Source organism: Oncorhynchus tshawytscha, linkage group LG06 (assembly GCF_018296145.1).
Source record: "Oncorhynchus tshawytscha isolate Ot180627B linkage group LG06, Otsh_v2.0, whole genome shotgun sequence".
Classification (NCBI taxonomy): Eukaryota; Metazoa; Chordata; class Actinopteri; order Salmoniformes; family Salmonidae; genus Oncorhynchus; species Oncorhynchus tshawytscha.
The window spans coordinates 73136801-73155189 of record NC_056434.1 but is presented as its reverse complement, the minus strand read 5'-3'; the positions used below and the strand labels follow the sequence as shown (position 1 = coordinate 73155189).

Below are 18389 nucleotides of genomic sequence, written 5' to 3'. Positions count from 1 at the left end.
ATTCAAACATTTAAATTGAACAACAATTCCATGTGACTCCAATAACTACAATGTGCAGACATTCCACTGTAGAGTTTATGTCATACTGTCATTGATGAGAATGTCTCAGAGAACAACCGAACTGACATCATATTCATTAAGTTCCACCGCATATGTTCAATTGGTCTGATTACGAGAATATAGTTCATTTCCCCCACCTTCTGATGTTCCCAGAATCTCTATGTTAACCAAGGGGTTTTCAAATGTCACATCAGTAGGGTAGAGAGAGGAAAAGGGGGGGAAGAGGTATTTATGACTCTCATAAACCTACCCCCAGGCCAACGTCATGACCCTCGCTTATATCAAAATTGATTAATTCTCAAAGAAAATTGACCTTTTTTATTTTTAACTGCCCTGTATACCCAAAGGTGCTGATACAATCCACACGGTTTATTTTTAAACCCCTGGTAGTAAGCGATTTGGCAAATATTGCAGACCATACATATTGAGTGACGCTTGCAAACCACCCTGGTATGTGTTCTACTAAAGCTGACATAGGGGGTGCATCTGAGCTTATTGCTACTTTAAATCTGTCTTTGAGCGGCTGGTAATTACAATTGGGAGGACAAAGTTAAGAGGCTCTAGAATGTTATGCATTTGATTTAGTCTGCCTTGCATCATTGAAATAAGATGCTCCTGTCAATAGGAGGCCTGTTGGCGTGAGAGAAAAGAAGAGGGAGAGAAACCTTGTATGCACTTGTATGCATGTGCATAGGCTACATCTGTTTATGGGGGAGTGAAAACATGACACGTTGAAGTATCAACCTCAATGTGCATTTTACAATGCATTAGTCACCCTGGAGCAAACCAAGATAATGAGGTACGCCTGGCCTTGCACTGTCCCTGTAGTATAAGCCGTGGGAGGAGGTTGGCTTGCCAAAGGATCACACAACAAAGTTTCCTTGTTGTCATAATGATGCATTGTGTGGGAATGGATTTGCCTATGTTCCTTATATGGCTTGTGGGACTGGGATGTGTTGGTGATACCAACCCTATATCCTCTGGTATAATAAATGGACCTTGCCATAGCATTACTGTAATAAACAGTTAGTAGCAGCATCACAGTGAGGGGCAAGGTCATCAACAGGATGACCACCGTCAAGTTGTGATTTCATGTGTGTTTTACATCAGATATCATTCAACAACTTGATGTGTGCTGATCTGACTCAGTGGAGAGGATGTTCATTAATAGGGGATGCCAGGGGTTTCAGTGAGTAAATGACGGGGGAGAGAAGGAAATGTCTATTCACTTTAATGAGCCCGTCTGCATCATAACACGAAGATCTGTTTAGCAGTCATGAAACCCAACTGTGAGAAGCTAACTTGGAACATTAGAGACTGAAACTGTAAAGTGTGTTTTATGATTATGACACTAGTTACCATGCATTTCTGTTAAAGTTGGAACCCACATTGTAGGATGATTTGTTCAGTTGTTATGCTAATGATCATGTTTTCCGGTTCCTGGTCCCGCCTTGGCTGTGGCCTAGAAGTGTCATTTTTGGTCCGCTGAAACTCGAGGGTGGGATCTCTGGAGTCAGTGGTTGAGGTTTGCTCTTCCATCCACACTCTAACTCAATCACAGTCATTCATGTCAAGATATGCAATATCTGTGATGATAAATATGTATCCCGTTAGCATTTCAAATGCACACATCCACTTTGCAAAAACTCCACAAACTTCTCCACACATCCGTGTTCAGTATCTTTCTGGAAACGGCAGACCACAACTACAGATGTTAGTAGCTTATGTTATGACAAGGAATGTTAGACACCAGTCATTTACTGTAAAATACAGGTTCAGATCCTCCTCATACATGTACTGGGATGAGGAGAATCTGAACCTGTATTTTATAGTAAATTACTGTGTAACTTGTTTATTTGCATGTCACAAATTCTGCTTGATAACTGCTATGCCATTTTTGCTGTCAATCTTCACTATCATTTAACAGGATGCAATTATATACACGCATTAATCAATATCGCAGTTCTTATCTTGTCATTGAGGTTTGGATCATGAGTAAAATAGCAAATCAAATCAAATTGTATTTGTCACATGCGCCGAATACAAAAGGTGTAGTAGACCTTACAGTGAAATGCTTACTTACAAGCCCTTAACCAACATTGCAGTTTTAAGAAAAATGGCTACAAATTTTTTTAAATGAAAGTTACAACTAATTAAAGAGCAGCAGTAAAATAACAATGGCGAGGAAATATACAGGGTAGAGATCGACCGATTATGATTTTTCAACACCGATACTGATATTGATTATTGGACGGCCAAAAAAAGCTGATACCGATTAATTGGACGATTTTTTTTGAATATATATTTGTAATAATGACAATTACAACAATACTGAATGAACACTTTTATTTAATATATACTTAATATAATACATATATAATACATAAATAAAATAAATGTAGTCTCAACTAAATAATGAACCATGTTCAATTTGGTTTAAATAATGCAAAAATACAGTGTTGGAGAAGAAAGTAAAAGTTCAATATGTGCCAAGGAAAAAAGCTCACTTTTAAGTTCCTTGCTCAGAACATGAGAACATATGAAAGCTGGTGGTTTCTTTTAACATGAGTCTTCAATATTCCCAGTTTTAGGTTGTCATTATAATCGGAATTTATATAGGAATTATGACGCATCGACTATTTCTCTCTATACCATTTGTATTTCATAAACCTTTGACTATTGGATGTTCTTATAGGCACTTTAGTATTGCCAGCCTAATCTCGGGAGTTGATAGGCTTGAAGTCATAAACAGAGCTGTGCTTCAAGCATTGCTAAGAGCTGCTGGCAAACACAGTAAAGTGCTGTTTCAATGAATGCTTACGAGCCTGCTGCTGCCTACCACCGCTCAGTCAGTCTGCTCTATCAAATATCAAATCATAGACTTAATTATAATATAATAAACACACAGAAATACGAGCCTTTGGTCATTAATATGGTCAAATCCGGAAACTATCATTTCGAAAACGAAATGTTTATTCTTTCAGTGAAATACAGAACCGTCCCGTATTTTAACGAATGGGTGGCAACCCTAAGTCTAAATATTGCTGTTACATTGCACAACATTGTAATTATAATATACACTACTCAAAAAAATAAAGGGAACACTTAAACAACACAATGTAACTCCAAGTCAAAACACTTCTGTGAAATCAAACTGTCCACTAAGGAAGCAACACTGATTGACAATAAATTTCACATGCTGTTGCGCAAATGGAATAGACAACAGGTGGAAATTATAGGCAATTAGCAAGACACCCCCAATAAAGGAGTGGTTCTGCAGGTGGTGACCACAGACCACTTCTCAGTTCCTATGCTTCCTGGCTGATGTTTTGGTCACTTTTGAATGCTGGCGGTGCTTTCACTCTAGTGGTAGCATGAGACGGAGTCTACAACCCACACAAGTGGCTCAGGTAGTGCAGCTCATCCAGGATGGCACATCAATGCGAGCAGTGGCAAGAAGGTTTGCTGTGTCTGTCAGCGTAGTGTCCAGAGCATGGAGGCGCTACCAGGAGACAGGCCAGTACATCAGGAGACGTGGAGGAGGCCGTAGGAGGGCAACAACCCAGTAGCAGGACTGCTACCTCCGCCTTTGTGCAAGGAGGAGCAGGAGGAGCACTGCCAGAGCCCTGCAAAATGACCTCCAGCAGGCCACAAATGTGCATGTGTCTGCTCAAACGGTCAGAAACAGACTCCATGAGGGTGGTATGAGGGCCCGACGTCCACAGGTGGGGGTTGTGCTTACAGCCCAACACCGTGCAGGACATTTGGCATTTGCCAGAGAACACCAAGATTGGCAAATTCGCCACTGGCGCCCTGTGCTCTTCACTGATGAAAGCAGGTTCACACTGAGCACATGTGACAGACGTGACAGAGTCTGGAGATGGCGTGGAGAACGTTCTGCTGCCTGCAACATCCTCCAGCATGACCGGTTTGGCGGTGGGTCAGTCATGGTGTGGGGTGGCATTTCTTTGGGGTCCACACAGCCCTCCATGTGCTCGCCAGAGGTAGCCTGACTGCCATTAGGTACCGAGATGAGATCCTCAGACCCCTTGTGAGACCATATGCTGGTGCGGTGGAGTGTGGCTGGAGTGTGTCAGCAGTTCCTGCAAGAGGAAGGCATTGATGCTATGGACTGGCCCGCCCGTTCCCCAGACCTGAATCCAATTGAGCACATCTGGGACATCATGTCTCGCTCCATCCATGCTAAAAGCGGATGCTTTAGTCCAGGTCTGGGAGGAGATCCCTCAGGAGACCATCTGCCACCTCATCAGGAGAATGCCCAGGCATTGTAGGGAGGTCATACAGGCACGTGGAGGCCACACACACTACTGAGCCTCATTTTGACTTGTTTTAAGGACATTACATCAAAGTTGGATCCGCCTGTAGTGTGGTTTTCCACTTTCATTTTGAGTGTGACTCCAAATCCAGACCGCCAAGGGTTGACAAATTTGATTTCCATTGATAATTTTTGTGTGATTTTGTTGTCAGCACATTCAACTAGGTATTTAAAGTATTTAATAAGAATATTTCATTCATTCAGATCTAGGATGTGTTATTTTAGTGTTCCCTTTATTTTTTTGAGCAGTGTAATATTAACCTAATTGACAGAGTGAGAAGAAGGAAGCCTGTACAGTATACAAATATTGCAAAACATGCATCCTGTTAGAAGCAAGGCCCTAAAGTAATACTGCAAAAAATGTGGCAAAGCAATTCACTTTTTGTCCTATATGTTAAGTGTCCAATAGAACACTGAGTACCACTCTCCATATCAAGCATAGTGGTGGCTACATCATGATATGCATATGCTTGTAAACGTTAAGGACATGGGGAGTTTTTCAGGATAAAAAAAAAACAAACGGAATGGAGCTAAGGACAGGCACAATCCTAGAGGAAGACCTGGTTCAGTCTGCTTCCCACCAGACACTTGGGAGATGAATTCACCTTTCAGCAGGACAATACTGCCCTACCAAGCAAAACTGCAGTAACTGTTCATTTGGTCAAAAACTAATAACAAAGGAGTTGAAAACTCATTGACTCAAGACATTTCAGCTTTTCATTTTTAATCCATTTGTAAACATTTCGAAGAACAGAATTCCACTTTGACATTATGTGTTATTGTGTGTAGGCCAGTGACAAAAAAATCTAAATGTAATCCATTTTAAATTCAGGCTGTAACAACAAAATGTTGAAAAAGTCTAGGGGTGTGAATACTTTCTGAAGGCACTGTGTATACACATGAATATTTGGTCTTTAATATCACTTGCACTTCTAGAGGCCTTAAAAACGCTTCCAAAGTTGCCGTGACTACAGGGCAAAACAGACCAAGGACATGGCAAAACGATGTGCATGCTTCATTGGGGCAGAAGGCCGTGTGTTGTGATTTTTGAATGGCAAGATCGGGCCAGATGGCTAGCAACAATGACAAGAAGCTGCCATGTGAGGAATCGTAGGTGGTTTGTTCCGGCTAGTTTTATCTTGTTCATGATAACATGTCTTGTTTTCAGGTGTTTTGACTGATGTCATGTCTATGCTAATATAGCTCAAATTCGCTATCTCAGGGGTCTTCAACCTTTTCCTGCCCAGGGACTCCCTCCCTTGCAAACCGGCGACCTAGGGACCCCCATCATACGTTAGCAAAACATTTTTTTCACATGTCTTGTCATCAGGTGATTGATAATTTCAAGGAGTAATGAACATTTTAAAATGAATTGATTTGGTAGATAGTTTTTCATTATTTTGAACTCACCACATTATAATTGGAAGAGGAAGTGTAACTCTAACATAGCCTATTAGCTAGACTGTTAACCCCAAACACATTTTCACTTATAGCAGCTGTATAATCATAATCAGCCATGTGTTGGCAAAAATGTATGTTTAGCCACACTCAGGGGCGTCATGCACCAATTATTTTAGAGGTGGCACGAAGTACGTGAGGATGGAGGGAGGATGTTTTGGAGATTTTTTAATTTTTAAACACCTGAAACAGCATTTTCCTGCAATCTAGAGCCACAATCATTAAGCCTAATTCTATATAAAAAAATATATATTTATATTTTTCTGCATAGGTTATCTAAGCATACCTCTTTTCCTGTTCAATTGTGATTTTAATGAGGGTGTCATTCGGATTGTTATAAATCACACAGTATTAATCTGCAGGTAAAGTTAACCAACCAGCTAGCTAACAGTAGGCTTTAAATAGCAATGCAAATTCATTTCTGACAAAATGAGATACGATTTATAACATTAGCTGGCGTTAGACACCAAGCAACTAACATTAGCTAGCTTGCTAACAGTAGGCTTTAACTAGCAATGCAAATAACATTGTAACAAAATTAGATACAAATAATATCTGTACACGAAGCTAATGTTAGCTGTATACTTGGATGAATTCTTCCCCAGCAGACTGGAACTCCTTTGATTAAGTCAAATGGCCTCTGTCTGTTCAGCTTTTATCGTGTTTTTCCTTGCTTGTTATTGTTCATCTACAATTTAGTTTTTCACAGTCTTGTATGGAGTGTGTCAGTAATTACTATATTTGTGACTTTCAGTGCTGTTGTACTTGTTTGGAAAACTCACTTATTTGTCATGGGGCAATCCTTTTTATGTAATTATGTTGCCATTACAAAACCTCAACTCACAGAAAGTAAAATCACACCCATCTTTTTCTGTGGGGGGTCCAGGGAGATTATGTATGCTTTGGTTATCCAGAGTATTTCATTAATTGTTGGAAACATCCTTTGTCATGGTATAGAAACAGACATGCACAATAGACACAATGTTGTAATGTGTATATTTAAATCCTTAGGACATATACTAGGACCTCATTGTGATTTTTAGTAATGTTGCTTTATTTCAGACATGTATGTTGTAGTCTCAGCAGTAAACTGGTCAGATTAAGATATGGACTTAATCCACACTGCTTCAATTAGAAGATGTATACTTCAGCCCAAAAAATGATTAGTAGATGTATTAGTTTATATATTTTTGTTCTGCGATTAGTCAGTGTACAAAGATTCATTCAGAAACATTCAGCCAGGGTCAATCCACTTAAAACCATTTTAAGAATATAAAGTAAGTTTTATGTTTTCATACATTGAAGAATGTAAACAGCTGTCTTATGTTGTGTTGCTAAATATAGTGAAATCGGCAAGTATTCAGACCCCTTGACTTTTTCCACATTTTGTTACGTTACAGCCTTATTCTAAAATGTATTAAATACATTCAAATCTTCAGCAATCTACACACAATACCCCATAATAACAAAGCAAAAACACGTTTTCAAAAATGATTGCACATTTTTCAAAATAAAACTGAAATACCTTATTTACATAAGTATTCAGACGCTTTGCTATGAGACTCGAAATTGAGCTCAGGTGCATCCTGTTTCCATTGATCATCCTTGAGATGTTTTTACAACTTGATTGGAGTCTACCTGTGGTAAATTCAATTGATTGGACGTGAGTTGGAAAGGCACACACCTGTCTATATAAGGTCCCACAGTTGACAGTGCATGTCAGAACAAAAACCAAGCCATGAGGTCGAAGGAATTGTCCGTAGAGCTGTTAAACAGGATTCTGCCGAGGCACAGATCTGGGGAAGGGTACAAAAAAAATGTCAGGTCCCCAAGAACATTGTGGCCTCCATCATTCTTAAATATAAGTTTGGAACCACCAAGACTCTTCCTAGAGCTTTGGAGATGACCAATAACCTGATGGTCAGTCTGACAGAGCTCTAGAGTTCTTCTGTGGAGACAGGATAACCTTCCAGAAGGACAACCATCTCTGCAGCACTGCATCAATCAGTCCTTTATGGTAGAGTGGCCAGACGGAAGCCACTCCTCAGTAAAAGGCACATGAAAGCCCACTTGGAGTTTGCCAACATGCACCTAAAGACTCTCAGACCATGAGAAACAAGATTCTCTGGTCTGATAAAACCAAGCGTCACATCTGGAGGAAACCTGGCACTATCCAAATCAAATCAAATCAAATTTTATTTGTCACATACACATGGTTAGCAGATGTTAATGCGAGTGTAGCGAAATGCTTGTGCTTCTAGTTCCGACAATGCAGTAATAACGAGCAAGTAATCTAACTAACAATTCCAAAAAAACTACTGTCTTATACACAGTGTAAGGGGATAAAGAATATGTACATAAGGATATATGAATGAGTGATGGTACAGAGCAGCATAGGCAAGATACAGTAGATGATATCGAGTACAGTATATACATATGAGATAAGTATGTAAACCAAGTGGCATAGTTAAAGTGGCTAGTGATACATGTATTACATAAGGATGCAGTCGATGATATAGAGTACAGTATCAACGTATGCATATGAGATGAACAATGTAGGGTAAGTAACATTATATAAGGTAGCATTGTTTAAAGTGGCTAGTGATATATTTACATCATTTCCCATCAATTCCCATGATTAAAGTGGCTGGAGTAGAGTCAGTGTCATTGACAGTGTGTTGGCAGTAGCCACTCAATGTTAGTGGTGGCTGTTTAACAGTCTGATGGCCTTGAGATAGAAGCTGTTTTTCAGTCTCTCGGTGCCAGCTTTGATGCACCTGTACTGACCTCGCCTTCTGGATGACAGCGGGGTGAACAGGCAGTGGCTCGGGTGGTTGATGTCCTTGATGATCTTTATGGCCTTCCTGTAGCATCGGGTGGTGTAGGTGTCCTGGAGGGCAGGTAGTTTGCCCCCGGTGATGCGTTGTGCAGACCTCACTACCCTCTGGAGAGCCTTACGGTTGAGGGCGGTGCAGTTGCCATACCAGGCGGTGATACAGCCCGCCAGGATGCTCTCGATTGTGCATCTGTAGAAGTTTGTGAGTGCTTTTGGTGACAAGCCGAATTTCTTCAGCCTCCTGAGGTTGAAGAGGCGCTGCTGCGCCTTCCTCACGATGCTGTCTGTGTGAGTGGACCAATTCAGTTTGTCTGTGATGTGTATGCCGAGGAACTTAAAACTTGCTACCCTCTCCACTACTGTTCCATCGATGTGGATGGGGGTGTTCCCTCTGCTGTTTCCTGAAGTCCACAATCATCTCCTTAGTTTTGTTGACGTTGAGTGTGAGGTTATTTTCCTGACACCACACTCCGAGGGCCCTCACCTCCTCCCTGTAGGCCGTCTCGTCGTTGTTGGTAGTCAAGCCTACCACTGTTGTGTCGTCCGCAAACTTGATGATTGAGTTGGAGGCGTGCATGGCCACGCAGTCGTGGGTGAACAGGGAGTACAGGAGAGGGCTCAGAACGCACCCTTGTGGGGCCCCAGTGTTGAGGATCAGCGGGGAGGAGATGTTGTTGCCTACCCTCACCACCTGGGGGTGGCCCGTCAGGAAGTCCAGTACCCAGTTGCACAGGGCGGGGTCGAGACCCAGGGTCTCGAGCTTGATGACGAGCTTGGAGGGTACTATGGTGTTGAATGCCGAGCTGTAGTCGATGAACAGCATTCTCACATAGGTATTCCTCTTGTCCAGATGGGTTAGGGCAGTGTGCAGTGTGGTTGAGATTGCATCGTCTGTGGACCTATTTGGGCGGTAAGCAAATTGGAGTGGGTCAAGGGTGTCAGGTAGGGTGGAGGTGATATGGTCCTTGACTAGTCTCTCAAAGCACTTCATGATGACGGATGTGAGTGCTACGGGCGGTAGTCGTTTAGCTCAGTTACCTTAGCTTTCTTGGGAACAGGAACAATGGTGGCCCTCTTGAAGCATGTGGGAACAGTAGACTGGTATAGGGATTGATTGAATATGTCCGTAAACACACCGGCCAGCTGGTCTGCGCATGCTCTGAGGGCGCGGCTGGGGATGCCGTCTGGGCCTGCAGCCTTGCGAGGGTTAACACGTTTAAATGTCTTACTCACTTCGGCTGCAGTGAAGGAGAGACCGCATGTTTCCGTTGCAGGCCGTGTCAGTGGCACTGTATTGTCCTCAAAGCGGGCAAAAAGTTATTTAGTCTGCCTGGGAGCAAGACATGCTGGTCCGTGACTGGGCTGGGTTTCTTCCTGTAGTCCGTGATTGACTGTAGACCCTGCCACATGCCTCTTGTGTCTGAGCCGTTGAATTGAGATTCTACTTTGTCTCTGTACTGGCGCTTAGCTTGTTTGATAGCCTTGCGGAGGGAATAGCTGCACTGTTTGTATTCAGTCATGTTACCAGACACCTTGCCCTGATTAAAAGCAGTGGTTCGTGCCTTCAGTTTCACACGAATGCTGCCATCAATCCACGGTTTCTGGTTAGGGAATGTTTTAATCGTTGCTATGGGAACGACATCTTCAACGCACGTTCTAATGAACTCGCACACCGTATCAGCGTATTCGTCAATGTTGTTGTCTGACGCAATACGAAACATCTCCCAGTCCACGTGATGGAAGCAGTCTTGGAGTGTGGAGTCAGCTTGGTCGGACCAGCGTTGGACAGACCTCAGCGTGGGAGCTTCTTGTTTTAGTTTCTGTCTGTCGGCAGGGATCAACAAAATGGAGTCGTGGTCAGCTTTTCCGAAAGGGGGCGGGGCAGGGCCTTATATGCGTCGCGGAAGTTAGAGTAACAATGATCCAGGGTCTTTCCACCCCTGGTTGCGCAATCGATATGCTGATAAAATTTAGGGAGTCTTGTTTTCAGATTAGCCTTGTTAAAATCCCCAGCTACAATGAATGCAGCCTCCGGATAAATCGTTTCCAGTTTGCAGAGAGTTAAATAAAGTTCGTTCAGAGCCATCGATGTGTCTGCTTGGGGGGATATATACGGCTGTGATTATAATCGAAGAGAATTCTCTTGGTAGATAATGTGGTCGACATTTGATTGTGAGGAATTCTAAATCAGGTGAACAGAAGGATTTGAGTTCCTGTATGTTTCTTTCATCACACCATGTTACGTTGGCCATAAGGCATACGCCCCCGCCCGTCTTCTTACCAGAAAGATGTTTGTTTCTGTCGGCGCGATGCGTGGAGAAACCCGCTGGCTGCACCGCTTCGGATTGCGTCTCTCCAGTTAGCCATGTTTCCATGAAGCAGAGAACGTTACAGTCTCTGATGTCCCTCTGGAATGCTACCCTTGCTCGGATTTCATCAACCTTGTTGTCAAGAGACTGGACATTGGCAAGAAGAATGCTAGGGAGTGGTGCACGATGTGCCCGTCTCCGGAGTCTGACCAGAAGACCGCTTCGTTTCCCTCTTTTTCTGACTCGTTTTTTTTTTGGGTCGCTGCATGTGATCCACTCGGTTACACTGGTTGTAAGGCAGAACACAGGATCCGCATCGCGAAAAACATATTCTTGGTCGTACTGATGGTGAGTTGACGCTGATCTTATATTCAGTAGTTCTTCTCGGCTGTATGTAATGAAACCTAAGATGACCTGGGGTACTAGTGTAAGAAATAACACGTAAAAAAACAAAAAACTGCATATCCCTACTGTGAAGCATGGTGGTGGCATGCTGTGGAGGTGGTTTTCAGTGGCAGGGACTGGGACACTAGTCAGGATCAAGGCAAAGATGAACGGAGAAAAGTATAGAGATCCTTGTACAATTGATTAGCTGTTCAGCAGTCTTATAGCTTGGGGGTAGAAACTGTTACGAAGCCTTTTGGACCTAGACTTGGCGCTCCAGTACCACTTGCTGTGCAGTAGCAGAAAGAACCGTCTATGACTAGGGTTACTGGAATCTTTGTCCATTTTTAAGGCCTTCCTCTGACACCGCCTAGTATAGAGGTCCTGGATGGCAGGAAGCTTGGCCCCAATGATGTACTGGGCTGTATGCACTAGCCTCTTTAGCGCCTTGCGGTCAGATGCCGAGAGCAGTTGCCAAACCAGTCAGGATGCTCTCGATGGTGCAACTGTAGAACGTTTTGTGGATCTGAGGACCCATGCCAAATCTTTTCAGTCTCCTGAGGGGGAACATTCTTGAACATTCCAAGTCCTGCATACTCCCCTCCAACCAGGCATGCTTTGTCAACCAACTTGTTGCAGTCAGAACATGTCAGTGCAAGAAAAGGTCACTATTGACAAGGCAGAATGTGTTGCTGTGATAGATGCTCCAATGTAAGTGGGGAAGGTATTATCGATGACATTTTTTGCACTCCCCAGCCAGTGTTTTACAAAAGCATTGGCACAAAAATCAACAGACACATAAGCAAATTTATTGCCGATGAGCCGATAAGTATGTTTTGCCGTAGTTACAGACAATGTGGTAAATATGAAAGCAGCTTGGAGACAAGTCGAAGAAGCCTTCCCTCACATCACTCCAATTTGCTGTGCAGCACATGGTCTCAATCTTCTCCTGGGAGACATCATGGGCCTGGAAACCATGCAGACCCTGTACAATAAAGCCTACAATGTAGTGAAATATGTCAAAGGGAAATGGATGGCCTCAGCAATGTTTAGAGAAAAACAGTGTGAAAACCAGAAAAACACCTCTCTCAAACTGCCCTGCAAAACCAGATGGGGCTCCTCTGTAATAATGTGCACAAGCCTTCTAGTAGGGAAAGTGTCCCTGCAAGATATGGCCATCTCAGAATCCATAGAAATTAATTCTACCATCAAGAAGACATTCCTTGAATATGTGTTTTGGGAGCACATTGACAACAACCTGGCCTTACTCACCCCAATTGCGTCTGCCATTAACCAGGTGGAGGGAGATGGGGCAGTCTTATCAGATGTTTAATGGCTCTTCACAGATCTGCGTGAGCAGATTGGTGCTGCACTGACAATGTCCTTGCTGGATGAAGCAGAAGAAGAGGCAGTTTTGGAAATGATTGACAAAAGGCAAGACTTCTGCACCAAGCTCATCCATGCAGCTTTTTGCTGAATACAAAATGTGCCAGAAAGCCTCCAATCCTATCTGCGGAGCAGATAATGTCAGCATACGACATGACTTCAGCCATGGCACACCACCTTCAGCTGGATGAGGGAAAGGTTCTGGGGAGTTTGGCCATATTCAGGACGTAGGATGGCTTGTGGAAAGATGATGGGTTTTGGAATTCCGCTGAACACATCTCTGCGTCAAGCTGGTGGAATGTACTCTGCAGCTTTGAAGCCTTGTCCTCCATTGCCTCAATTATACTGCAGATGTAGTATAAACCAGATGTAGTATCTGCTGCATCAGAGCGCAATTGGTCACTCTTTGGGATTGCGCACACCAAGGGAATTTTAGTTTTTATAATGAATTGATGATGCGCTGGTTTTATTGTCACTGTATTTGTGTATTTATTGGTGTTCTATGTATTGTACGCATCTTTTCTTGGTGTCCAATAGGCTGACCAACGAAAGGATCCAGCAAATGGTGGCATTTCATTCCAATCTGAAACTGTTTGAGCCAATAACAGATGTCACAACACAAGATGAAAGTGACTCAGAAGAATATACGTACACTTGAAAGGGACAAAAGATACACTTGAAAGTGACTCGGAAGGAAATAAGGATGACGGAGGCCAATCCCCCGAGTACTAATGTCTGGAAAGGAGAATGCAATAAAAAAGTAAAGCCCTGAATATATTTGATTTAATTTAAGATTATTTTCAACAAGAAAAGCCACATTTCCATATATCAGAAATACCTGTACACTTTATTTCTAAAAGCTATTTTTATTTTACTATGTTAATATATCTTTGTTGCAAATGTTTTGTGGCTGCACTGGTGGCAGTATTTAAAATTCATGATGTTCTATATGATCTACCTATTCATGGACAAGATGGACACAGATGTAAATAATGTGACCAAAATATGAATAAATATATTTTTTAAAGGATTAAAATATAAATTACAAAAGATTGCCATCAAGTCCATGTGAATTATCAAAGTTACTGAATATTCCGGTAGCTTTGGTAAACAACTGGTAGCTTTGCAACCCCAGTCCACCCTTGTTCCTAGAGGCCCCATTCACCCATCATGGCTCTGTATGAGTGGGCTTCTCCAACTGGGATCACTGGTTCACCTCTGCTCTGACTCAGTGGCCGGTCACTAAACAATCTGGTTTTGTGTCTCCACCTGTGGGTAGAGGAACCCTGTGTTGGGAGAGAGGGAGTATGTGGGCACTCAGAGCCATGTTCTCTCCTTCATACATGGCTAGAGCCATAGAGTAACGTCACAGTCAAGGCTTTGTTTTGGGCACTCAGATTCCAAAATGCTACAATGTGTAGCAATACTTAGCTCTTTAGACCACATTGGAATGAAACACTGCCAATTCCAAATATGTATAGAATTGGATTTGTTTTGTCTATGCCGTGCCAATCACAGTATTGTAAAGGTGTTAGTCTTGGCTATTGAGTAAAAAATTTTGTGAGTTTTTATTGTCTCTATTTTTGAGAGTTAACATAACGGATTGTATATTCCTCACACTTTTCCTCTGAATTTCTGTCCGTGGGTGGGATTAGATTGGTATGCTTAACAATTAATAGCTCTTGAAATTGACATGTATTGCTTTGCCATGCTGTGGGGGTTAGATTAAAGTGGTTTGTCACAGTCCAGACAAAGAAACAGAATAACACACACACAGAAACACACACAGAAACATACACACACACGTGTGAACACTACAGCACTTCTCTCTTTCTCTCGCTTTACCACCCTCCCTTCTCTCTTACCCACAAAGTCTAGAATAGTACAATCTCTCTCTCTCTACGGTACAGTTCACTCAAGTAGACAGACTCCCACTCCTTCTGTACACAGGAAGTAGCTTCATTAGTTTGTTAATCCCTTAGACTTTTCCTCTGTCAGGCCCAAACAATGAACAGGAGAAAAATCCCTATGACTAACAAGTAAACAGAGTGGAGTCCAGGTCATGACTTTATTAATTTAATTCCCCGGTCTTTTTAAAGCTACTTTGAATGTACTATTTCTGGGGGTGTCACCATGGTGAGGAAGTTATAGAGCTTTCTGTAGCAGCAACCATGGTATTAACTGGAATCTAACCATTTTTTCTTGTCTTGTCTTTCTTCAGGTGGTATGCATTTATGTAGGTCACTGAACTCGAGCCTACTTTACTCTGTGGCATGACCTAAAACCCTGAAGTCCCCTGAAACCCAGCTACTGGACCTTAGCTACAGGACTAGTGTGTCCTGATCACATCGACTACTCTCCCACCAGACCCTGTACCTCCCGAGACAATGTGAATGTGGACTGGGTTGTGGGTACTGAATCCCAAGGGGCCAGTCAGGAAGAGAACCAGACCTTCTGGCTGCTATGGACTATTGGATTAACTCCTACTGAATCCGGTCAGCTCTGCTTTAAAACTGTGAGTAACCCCTGAGTCGATTTCATTTCAACTCAGGCCATTTAGGACATCAATCTAAATTCATTATTTTAATGTAAAGGGACCCTTGTTTTCCATTAGGAATTCAATTCCTGAATTGACTTTGTTGACCCTGACCATGCTCCCGACATAATGATTAGTGATGTATAGGAGATTACGAAAATAAGATTGTCACAGCTTCAATATTAATGCATATTATGCTGTGATGACTTGTATGTATGGATGCTTAGTGCATGTTGGCTGAAAACAAAGCCCATAACCGAGAGGCTCAATACAGTATCATGCTTCTGAACAGACAAATATTCAACCTTCCTTCATACCACAACAACAAAAATATAACCGTTCTTACGACAATGGATTTCATCGAGTTATGATCTGGTGATCCAGATTTTTATCAGTAGCATGGCCTGCTACTTGCCAGTGAAGCCACCCTTCGCTTTAGTACTGTTGCTGTTTGTCTAATAGGGAAATTTCTCATTATAGCTGCTAATACATAGCTTCTGAAGCCTCTCATCTCTCCTCTCATCCTCCCCTCCTCTTTTTACTCGCTCCACTGACATGTATTTGTTCTCCAGGTCCAGTGTCTGCTCTAGCAGACAGCCAAGCTTCTGTGGTTGCTCTCCACTGTCTTTGTTCTCTCTCTCCCTGTAAAAAAAAAAAAACATTTTGTGTGTCATCCATCTTTAATCCCTGAAGCAAAGATGCTGCTTTTAGGTTTTATTGATTCATGAAGAAACCTGAACTTCAATGGATATGGGTTGGGATGTCACATAAAGATGAATGTTTTCTCTTTGTTTCCTAAGACAAAGGGTACACTAGTCTAGCCTGTCTGATGGAATCTCTTTGAAATTGGAGATAAGGAAAGATTTCAAGGGCAGTAAATGGATTGCTATATTTTGGGTGCCTTTTTTATGCTTGGATCAAATGTTGCAATCCCTGTATGCTTGTATCACCATGTCCATTGGTAAAGAACATACACAGAACATATTTATATGCCTGTGAGTACAGTATCCATTGTCCTCTGACATTGGAACCTGTAAAAATATGTTTTAATAATTTATAAATCATGATGTTTTTAATCTAAGTTTCACTCATCACTATGTGCTCTTCAGCTGGGTTCATTTGGATTCATGTCAGGCCATAAACCATATTATACCTATAGCCACTTCATGTCAGGGTGGATATTGTGGTCACAGTAATGTGCAATTCAGAATTCAATGCATCCTGTTTGTCAGATGAATGTGCCGTTCAGTTATCCATGCGTGTGTGTGTGTGTGTGTGTGTGTGTGTGTGTGTGTGTGTGTGTGTGTGTGTGTGTGTGTGTGTGTGTGTGTGTGTGTGTGTGTGTGTGTGTGTGTGTGTGTGTGTGTGTGTGTGTGTGTGTGTGTGTGTGTGCAGATGTGCAATAGCTTTTCAGGGCTTCCTGGAGTAAAGTAATGATGAAAAATAGGATTTTCCACTCAGGGTTATGGCTGGGATTAATATTTACCCACCTATAACCGTCAGTATTTCTGAAGGTCAAAATAGATTAGAGTGGATTCATCACATTTAAACAGTTACTTTCACATCATTTGAAGCACATACTGTACATTTGGCAACAGTACAAATTTACATATAAAAATTGCACAGCTTAGTGGTGAATCAAGTGAAATAAACCAGTCATTGGCCGTCCAGAACAAATGAGATGAAATATGACTAAAATATGAACAAATGTTCTGGGCGATTCCATGCCAGGAAGGCCCGAAAATATTTTTGGGTATCCCAGATTGTTCTGGAAATGATCACTTAGAAACATGAGAGGAAGCATGTTTGATATGCTTTTATATTTGTATCGCAAACCATTTTTGAGAAAATCATGATGAAAGTGGCCATTTTAAACCTATACACACGCCTCCTGTAAGACCCTATGATCTTTGAAACGTACATGATACAGACAACATCATTGTGTCATTATACTCCATATAGGTGCGCTAAAATATGGAGTATGTCTGGATTCTGAAATACAATTTTTCACATTAATTTATTCAACATCAAAACAATATACTCTACAAGTACATCACATTTCCAGAGTGGATGCACTGCTAATTTTGCAGTTATGATACATTTTATGAGCACCACCAACACAGTGAATGGGAAAAATGTATTCAAAGGGTCTTTACACCCTCTGCTGGTGATTTGCTGAATGTGATTGGTTAATGACCAAATGTAAATTTCTATATGTAGAAAATGTAGAAAATAAGCTAAATCTAAAAAATATATATATTAAAGAATAAGGCACAAGAGGTAGTGCTATGTAATGAATACAGTCACAGGTAAATGGTGTTTGCATCAGGCCAGTCAATCCATTTACCTTACTGTATTAATTATATAGCACTGACTTGCATGCCTTGTTGCTTTTATAAAACTGTTTACCAACATATTAAAAGAACAATGATTTGCATATTTTCAGTAGAACCGTTATTTGGATAAGTTAATTCATACAATTTCATTTTTCTACCCGAAGTAGTCGAGACAAAAATCTGGTTGTCAGTTTTTTTGGTTATGTTGCAATGCAAATCGAATCAAATCAAATAAGTGTATTGGTCGTGTACACAGTTTAGCAGGTGTTCTAGCAGTGCAGCGAACTGCTTATGTTACTAGCTCCTAACTATGCAGTCAAATGGCAAACAGCTCAAATGTAAACAGAAGTACAAAAAAGGAAGGCAATAAAGCAAGAAAGGCAGGACAAATCCAAAGAACAACCCAAATAACACTGTAGCATTATCAAAAAATGCAATCTATTCATATATATACTGGGGAAATGTACACAAGATAAACTACAGCAGTAGATATATTAGAGTGAGCTATGTCAAGAATCCCTTATATAAATAATTATGCGGTGCTTAAACAGTGTAAATACAATACAATGTACTGTAGTAGAAATATCAAAATAAGTTATGTTCCTCAGATTTCCTCAGAATAAGTGTTTTTCTCAGATGTCTTTTATTAAAGTCCCCAGCTACAATAAATGCAGCCTCAGAATATGTGGTTTCAAGTTTGCAGATAGTCCAGTTCCGTGAGAGCCATTGCGTGTCTGCTTGGGAGGGT

At 41.6% G+C, this 18389-nt stretch overlaps 1 protein-coding gene across 2 annotated transcripts in view; it reads left to right on the top strand.

Annotated features, from left to right (window-relative positions):
* Positions 1–18389, top strand: part of LOC112253059 (protein tyrosine phosphatase receptor type E) — a 51800-nt gene that overhangs the window by 11079 nt on the left and 22332 nt on the right. For both annotated transcript variants that reach the window (XM_024424934.2, XM_024424935.2), the window contains exon 3: positions 14991–15284. The gene's annotated coding sequence lies outside the window, so the exon portion shown is untranslated. The remainder of the gene's footprint in view (positions 1–14990; positions 15285–18389) is intronic.